The sequence below is a fragment of the Poecilia latipinna genome, unplaced genomic scaffold, assembly GCF_001443285.1.
Source record: "Poecilia latipinna isolate Pla-1442-1.1 unplaced genomic scaffold, P_latipinna-1.0 Scaffold231, whole genome shotgun sequence".
Classification (NCBI taxonomy): Eukaryota; Metazoa; Chordata; class Actinopteri; order Cyprinodontiformes; family Poeciliidae; genus Poecilia; species Poecilia latipinna.
In genome coordinates, this window is record NW_015112847.1 from 222,430 (window position 1) to 230,659 (window position 8,230).

The window sequence follows — 8,230 nt, forward strand, 5'->3', positions numbered from 1 at the left end:
AGTGCAGCCATTTGCCATCAGAAGTCAACTTGTTGGTAAATAATATGTGTAGTTTAATGCCAGTCAACATAAAACTGTTGTTTGAAGACCTCAGGGCTTTGTTAGATTAATAAAAACCAAATGAGCATGCTAGACAGCTCAGCAGTAAAGCTGTGGTGATTTTTAAAGGGCTGATTGTAAAACAACCTCCAACGCTCTGAACATCTTTCAAAGGACAGTTCAATAAATCATCTCAAAATCGAAAAAGAATGGCACAACTACAGACATCCCATGAAACTGACAGGCTGGTTTTTGAGATTGTTAATCAAAGAAGAAGCCAGGAGGCCTGAAGTGACTCTGGAGGAACTGCAGAGATTGTTCTTCTGGGAAAACTCACCAAGAAGACACTCAAGAAATCTCTCTTTTATGGAAGAACAGCAAGAACTAAGCCATTGTTGAGAGAAGGCAACAATGCGTCCTTTTCGCATTTTCCTTCTGGCCCTGAAGGAAGCACAGCAAATATGTGGAAAATGTGTTTTTGTCACAGGAGACCAAAATGTAACTTTCTATCCCACAATCAAAATGCTAAATGTAGAGGAAAACAAACAGTCCACATGACTTTTAGTACAAAACCAAATAAAACAGAAGTTTGGCAATTGTAACAGCACAAAATGGGAAAAAGCTTAGAATGTCTGAAAACAAGGCATCATTTGCAGTGTCTTTTACCTGATCATTTTTATTTATTTATTTATTTTTTGCAGATGATTTAGCTGGTCTGCTTACAGAAAGGCCCAGAAATTAGGCTGGGGATTAAGAATCAGAGATTTGAGTGCTGCGGTGGTGAGGGTGTTGGGACATTGTGGTGGGTCTGCCGGAATACACAACTGGGCCGTAAACTGAAAGCAGAAGTGCTCAAATGACCCAGACCAGGCCGTGGAGAAGGATAATGTCAACATTTAAAATACACCACTGTAGTTCACAGAAAGTCATAACATCGCTTCCACACGCAGCCCCCACAGAGAATTTCGCGTGTGGGTTTTTCTTAGCCACTTGGGGGCAGCGATTCAATCGACATGGTGAGAATCTAAGCAAGATGTTACCGCAGAACACTCCTGAGATAACCACTAGATTTTGCTCAGTTATATCATTATTCCAGATGGGAAACGTGGCTTGGTAGAAGTAGAAGACTGCAGAATTGCAAACTTAGAAACAAATGTTCAAAATATCGCCCAAAATATTTATTACACTTTGCTTAAAATAATGCTGATATACCAATTAATCTGCTGTATTGTAGAGGAATGAAAGGAAAATACGAAAGTTCTTATTCTGCTTAGACTCAAATTACTTATTCAAATTAATTATTGAAATTCTTCTGCATTTTGACACATGAGCTCAGTTTGGTGGACTTCACCTTCCTCAAGCTGAGCGGATGTTGTGTGCAGATTTTAGATGCTGAGGCGACATAAACAAACACAAACAGATCAACTACAATCAGAAAAATCTCTTGTTTGAAGTCATGGACTACAAATGTAAAGTTAAAACCAGATGTACAAGAATACATTTAACCTTTTCCCTGCTTAGTGGCATTAAATCAGACTAAACAGTTCAGGTTTTAAGTCACTTAGGATTACCGGAATAATGGATAAATGCCAACTTTTTTTCCAGAGCATTTCTATTACTTTCTTTAAACTCAAAAGTTGGCAAACACCAATATTGATGTGACTTTAAACACCAGATGATGCCAGGAATTTGCCAGTTTCTGATAGGAGAACAAAATATTTCAGTTAAATATTTTGGCATGATCATAAATATGATCGCAGCTGACCATACTGCTTAATCTCAGTCTGACAGAAGATTAGCGGCCACACCTAAAGAGGTATGGCCGCTAAACTAGGCTAGGCTAATTCTGTCATGACAAATGGAGCAAATTATTGTGAGAAAGCACAGTTTCTACAGGTTAAAGGGCAATGTCAACAAATGCTAAATAAATATGCGTAAATTTGAAAATTCCAAAGAGAAAAATCAAGTTTTATTTATTCTGACATCTCGCAAAATATATTTTGTAATCCTGGCTGACTTAAATCTGCAGCTAAGAAGCTGAATTTATACTGAGGACAAATTTCACATATTGTTTCATATTGGGGTGATTTTTGGAGGCTATTGAAGGTTGTGCTGGATTTTATTTAGGTTTATGAAAGTAAAGGGAGCAGAATGTGAATGCCTGCCGCACTTTTCAGACTGCCATGCATGAAAAAAAAATATATATATATAAATTCTGTGTCACTTTCTTTCCACTTCATAATCATGCTTTATTGTGACAGACTGTGAATGAGCTTGAGCTGACACTATATTTGTGAATAGAAGAAAAAAGAAAGACTACTATTCATGTGAATATCATAAACCTTCTAATATCCTCTAAATAATCCAGATTTTTTTGTATTGATTTGACTCACAGGTTGATGACTGTTTTTTCTCGTGAGCTGTCAGTTTTGGATGAAACATTTGGTTTTTGTTTTTTTTACCAGTTCAGTTCCCATCTGTGACTTTCACTCTCCACATCAGCAGCTGGCCACACTGACAGTAATATTTTTGGGGATTTTGATTTGGATCTGACTGGGTGGAATTTCTCAATCGGAGGAAATTTGGTTTCCAAACCATTTCTGAGTTTGCTTGAAATCTCTGGTATGCTGTGTAGAAACACTAGCCAGGGTGTCTGGGTACTTATGTAAAAAAATCTCCAATATCTTGGGAATTTTGTTGTTTTTAAATGAAGATGCCTCTGCTTTTGTCAAACTTTGAAAACACAAACAAACACATTTTAGATAAATATGATCACAGCTGTCGTTCCTTGCTTTTTACTGTGCTGGAATTGTCATGGGTGTGCCTTTTTCTGATTGAGTAATTACTTCAGAACATTCCTTAGAGTGTTATGATCCTACGGCAATAAATTAGGGACAAGCAAGTTTAGCGGAGAGAGAAGACAACTTACATGTATCAGTTGTTCACACATTTTTTCAAAACTTTGGGTTTGCCTTGAAAAAGTCAAGAAAACTTGACTACGTCTTCATCTTCAACAGATTCTGTAGCTTTGTGCGGCTTCCCTCAATTTATGTTATGTCGAAAACTGGAGATGCCTCTGGTGCCTAAGAAAAACGCCCAGCAAGTGTTTTTTGTTTTCACCACCTTGGGAGAGATACTTCTTCATGTTTGGCTCATAAAGGGATAGGGTGGGTTTCCCCCCCAAGTGTTGCTCTGTAGAGTTGTTGTTGCTCAAAGACATCAGTCAGTGTGTTACGAGCAGCAGACAACTCCCTGAACATCTTTAGTTTAGAGAAACAAATATTCCTGAAGACCTGAGGGTTGGCCTAATGACCTGTCAGTTCCAGAGCAGGTAAATATTACATGCTGATAACAACTCCACAGATTCCTATTGTAAAAGTACCAAAATCATCTCTTTAATGTGTGTATATCATATTTTAGAGCAACAATCAGCTCTAAAAGCAGATAAGTCATCTTAAAATGCATTTTCTGAAACAGAATGACTCTTTAGAACACAATGTGCTTTTTTGCCATAGATTTTAGGTCAGTACAAAATATTTGTTTACATCTTTAAATTGCATTACCACCCATCTAAATTTTTCTAATACATCGGTCACAAAAGTTGCTAGCAGCAGTGACAAATTATATATTTGCACCTTTCAAACATTATATGAGCAGTAACAGCCTGGATAAACATTTTAGGATTGAAAGACCTCATTATTGTAAGAAAATTAAACTGTGTGGAAGATTGTGTCATCTCACTGTTTGCAGCCAAGCCCCTCATGACAGATTACTTATGGAAAATTTGGGTCATTTGTGTTTGAAACATAGTGCTTTTGAATTTTCTTGCAGGATGCCGGTTTGTTGGATGTCCAGATTAAAGTGCACAGACTGACTGCATAACTCGCCATAAAAATGATTATCACCTCCTTAGCCTTGGTCACCAATTGTGTTTTGATAACCGAAACTGAGCTTGTTTATCAAAATATAATTGTACTCATGATGACATTATTCAGTTCATAATGCCATCACACTTCAACAACCTTCTGCCTTGGCCTGAGTGCCAGTTTTTCTATCTTTTTCACACATTTCTCAACATAAAATATGAAAATGAATCAAACAATTGTGAGATACAAGCCTACACATTGTTGGAAAAGAACATTGTAAAAATTGTATAAGTTCTTTAGGTCTGCAAATTATTCAAACTGTGTCTAATTTATGTTGGTACTATGCAGTTGGTGCTTATAATCATTTTAAAGCTTTGTCTTTCATATTTGGTTCAGGATCAGAAAGACCAACCACTTTTCTAGCTGGAATAAAACTGTGTTGTGGGTCAATGATTTTTAATTGGATCACAATTTAAAACTATGGCGTATATGTACTTTTATAAAGTATTTGTAAAACATTTATCAAACTGTGCTATCACGTATAGGTCAAATACCAGGAAAGGTGTGGTAGACTGTAGTGTCCAACATCTGGATCTGATATCCACCGCTCTATCTCTGGAATGACGCAGAAAGAAAACCAGGTTCCACCCTTTCATCCTGTCTTTATCCCCCTTATCTCTACTATCAGTGAAAATGCCAAAAGCTGTAAAAAAAACTTTACATTAATTTGCAGAGCTGAGCTAATATGGATTAAAGTTCACGTTTTGTCATAAATTACCCGGTAGCCCTGAGAAAGTACGATAATTTTGTGCAGAGTGATGATTTACTGACCTGCTGGAAAAAAAAAAAAAAAAAAAAAAAAAATCATTTTTTATTATATATGTAACATTTTCCTTTTGCTAACTTATCAGGTTTCTTATGATTTGTGTCAAATAATTTTGCTATCATCACTGCATAGTTATTTACTAAGCTTCAACATCCTGTTATAGTGAAAAACACACACATACATCCTCTCAGTGCACAAACTGAGGAATGTATGAGATGGACGTGACAATACTTGAGTTGTTTTCAGTGTTTTATTCAACCACAAAGGTGCAGAGGAACACGATGAGAGTGAAATATAGCGATGTTTTCAGACCCCACATTTTCAACAGCTGAACTTTCCATCACCTCTAGGCGCAGGGCAGGGACACAGCAGAAAAAACAAAACAGAGGATTGAGGGGGGGAGGGGGGGAATTCCTGCTAGGAATCCGTGTGTCTTAATACCACAGGAATGCACAACTGGAATTTACTTAACTGTCATGACAGCTATGGATTCACAGAGAGAGAGAGAGAACAACACAAGTTGTCCCCGAAAGTTATGCAACTGTATGTTTTGTTACTGTTTGTTCTCGACAAATAGAATAATTGTCACTGTCCACAAACAGTCATGAAGCTTGTGAGTTTTTCCACAAGTGATTTACAAAGAAAATATTCCCTAATTCTATATTGAGTTTAACAAGTTAAAGTAACATGCTGTGGGCTTGTTATTAGCATAGCTTAAAGAACTATTTTTTATTAGACTAGTGGAATGCTCAAAATTTTACAACATTTTTGCCCTATTTCATCTAATTAAAGGGCAGATCTGCCACTAAAGATTTACCGTGCTTTAAAAATCTGCCCAAGGGCATGTCTGGAGTTAACAACCATCCTTACGCTTCCTCATATGTAAAATTAAAAAATGTGCTATTATTTGGCTTCTTTCTGTCATGCAAAATCCATTTTGTATTTCTAACAGGCCAAAGCTGGAGTGAGTGGAGTGTAATATTTGTTCCATTTAACAAAAATCTAATCAATCAGTTCCAGTGGTTTCAATGAACATTAAACCTCATCATGTCTTCCTGGTTCTGTGTTCAGGCTACAAAATAGTGGAACTTATGCTGGGAGAGCTAATCAGTCTCAGGTGTTATTTGAAACATATCTGCTGTGCTGGTATAGAATAGCTAAAACGATTCCTGCATTTGATGTTTATATAGAGGTGGGAAAAAACAGTCAGTTCTCAAACTGCAGAGTAAATTGAGAATGGTCCCCTTATACTACGTTGTATAAAGTGTACATATTAGCCCTTATGCAGGATAAAAGTTGTCTGCTGGGAGAAGCCCCAGGAGGAAGTGGAAAAAAAAGACAATAACTGCGGGCGATCTATATATTTTACTAATTTATTCCATTTCAGAAACTACAATAAGCATAAGCATTTAAAATCAACAAAATAAATGGAGCTCTTTTGCAGAAGCATAATATCACAAGGAAGAGCCTTCTGAGAAACTGCTTGCATGTGGCATCACAGAAGCAGCACAGTGTGCTTTTACACATATTCATCTTATTTTGTTGACCAGACTGACTTAAAAAAAAAAAAAAAAAAACTCAATCTTAGCCTCATGGACTGACTGTATGGACAGTTTTTTTTTTTTTTTTTTTAAGATTTTTTCTTTCAACTTCTAGTTGATTTACATGGGCAGAAAACGGGGAGGAGAAAGGAAATGACCCAAGACTGGGAGTCAAACCCAGGACAAGAGCGTTGAGGTCTGCACATGGAGAGCATGCTCTACCAACTGAGCCAGCCAACCCTCTGGATCAAAACCAAGTGGTTAAAGTCCAGCTAGAGTTTAGCATTTAGCACATTTATGATACTGGAAGACAAAAGGCTCCCAAACACCTAGTTACTTGTTACATACGTGTCGCTCTTTCTCGCTATAACAGCCCTCCTCAAAGTAAATCGTGACAACATAAACCTGGGCCCTTGTCCAGAGTTGCAGCTCACAGTTTCAGCTGGTTTCAACGTTTCCAGTGGCTTTGTAATATGAGCCTCTGTATCAAACCGTTTCATTCTGGCTAGGCAGGAAGATATGGATCAGCAATTAAAACTTGTGTCTCATCAGACACATATTGTATTGTTTCTGTTCAGTGTGAGATTATGCCACTGCAATATGCTTTTGTTGTAAAAAGACTAAGATGTAGGCTTTTTACATGCTTTTTTTAAAATTATTATTACATATCCTTACCCAGGGTGTCAATAAATGTTGCATGCACTGTATAAAATGTCCCAGTAGCTCTAATTAGTAGCCAAGCTCTTGGTCACAGTGGTGTTTTTCTTTAACACCAGGAAAGCTGTTTCCTCTCATTAAGCCAAGTCTCTCATATGGACAGTCCCATTCCCAGACCGCAAGACTTTCTTTACATTGCATAAAAATTGTGTGAAGAATTGATGAGTGTGCAAAATGTTATGCATTACCAACAATTGACAAAGGTTAAATAAGAAACTAGAAAGAGGGGATGTGGATTTGAGGACAGGACATTTGTCCAGGAAAACTGGATTTTTGTCTTTTGTAGGATAAGTTTAAGTGTTTTACTATGCTTTTGCAAAGCTTGAGAACATTGTCAAAAATGTAAAAGTGACAGGGACATTGTTACTTACTCACTTATCACAGGATGAGCTGTTAATACAAATAGGAAAATCCACCCAGAAACAACTAATGAACAGCTTTCATTTTCTATTAGTAAGGGTTATGTAACCCGAAGGAGGAACACCCTTTCATCGGCAACGAAAAACAACATTTATTTTGTTCATGTGCTTAAGTTCACCGCTGGGTTGATCTCCTCCTTAACTACTAATGTTTCTATTTAATCTACATGAGGAAAATATTTGTGAAAGCTTTGGTTGATCTGCGGAACACCCTTGCTAGACTTCATGTTTCTTTCGACGGATAAGCTCATGTTCTGGCAAAGTGCCCACTGATCCTTCATCCTCCGTGGTGATTTGTTTTTCTTAGAGCTATTTTTCCTCTCTTAGTGCCACACTGTTTTTCCTGTCTGTTTTCCAAAGGAAAATACAAGTCTATTCCTCTGTACAGCTATTCTCATGAGATTTTCCCTCTTAGAGCAGACTTTAGGGAAACAAGGCAGGGCCCAAGTTGGAAGCTCTATTATGCTATTAAACACTTTCAGAAGCTTTGAGGCTAAAATACCACATCTAGTAAATGAATAATGTGTTGTTGTATTTTTTTAAAGTTAAAAAACCCTAGAATTTAAATAAAAGTGAATTGTGAAGCAATCATATAATTTTATATCCGCTGCAGTCCATCATGTGGTATTTACATCATCACTAAAAGCCACTTCAAAAGAGCTCAATATCTGACTGGTTAACCTCAGCAACTGAGCTGCACATCAGTCCCTTTGTTCTTAGTCATATTAATCCCACCCTCCAGCTTTTAGAGTTGAGACTGACAGTTAAAATAAAGTCATTATGTGCTGTAACTCAGAAAAAATTAAGGTTTGTCATAAATAG

General features: G+C 37.0%; 1 long non-coding RNA gene across 1 annotated transcript in view; it reads right to left on the bottom strand.

Moving 5' to 3' along the window:
* LOC106947255 (uncharacterized) overlaps positions 1 to 2,547 on the bottom strand; it is a 19,678-nt gene extending 17,131 nt beyond the window's left edge. Inside the window, exons 1-2 of the long non-coding RNA XR_001424954.1 lie at positions 2,537 to 2,547; positions 416 to 423 (exon numbers count right to left, since the gene is read on the bottom strand). This is a non-coding gene — a long non-coding RNA (uncharacterized LOC106947255). The remainder of the gene's footprint in view (positions 1 to 415; positions 424 to 2,536) is intronic.
* Between the last annotated feature and the right edge of the window lie 5,683 nt (positions 2,548 to 8,230).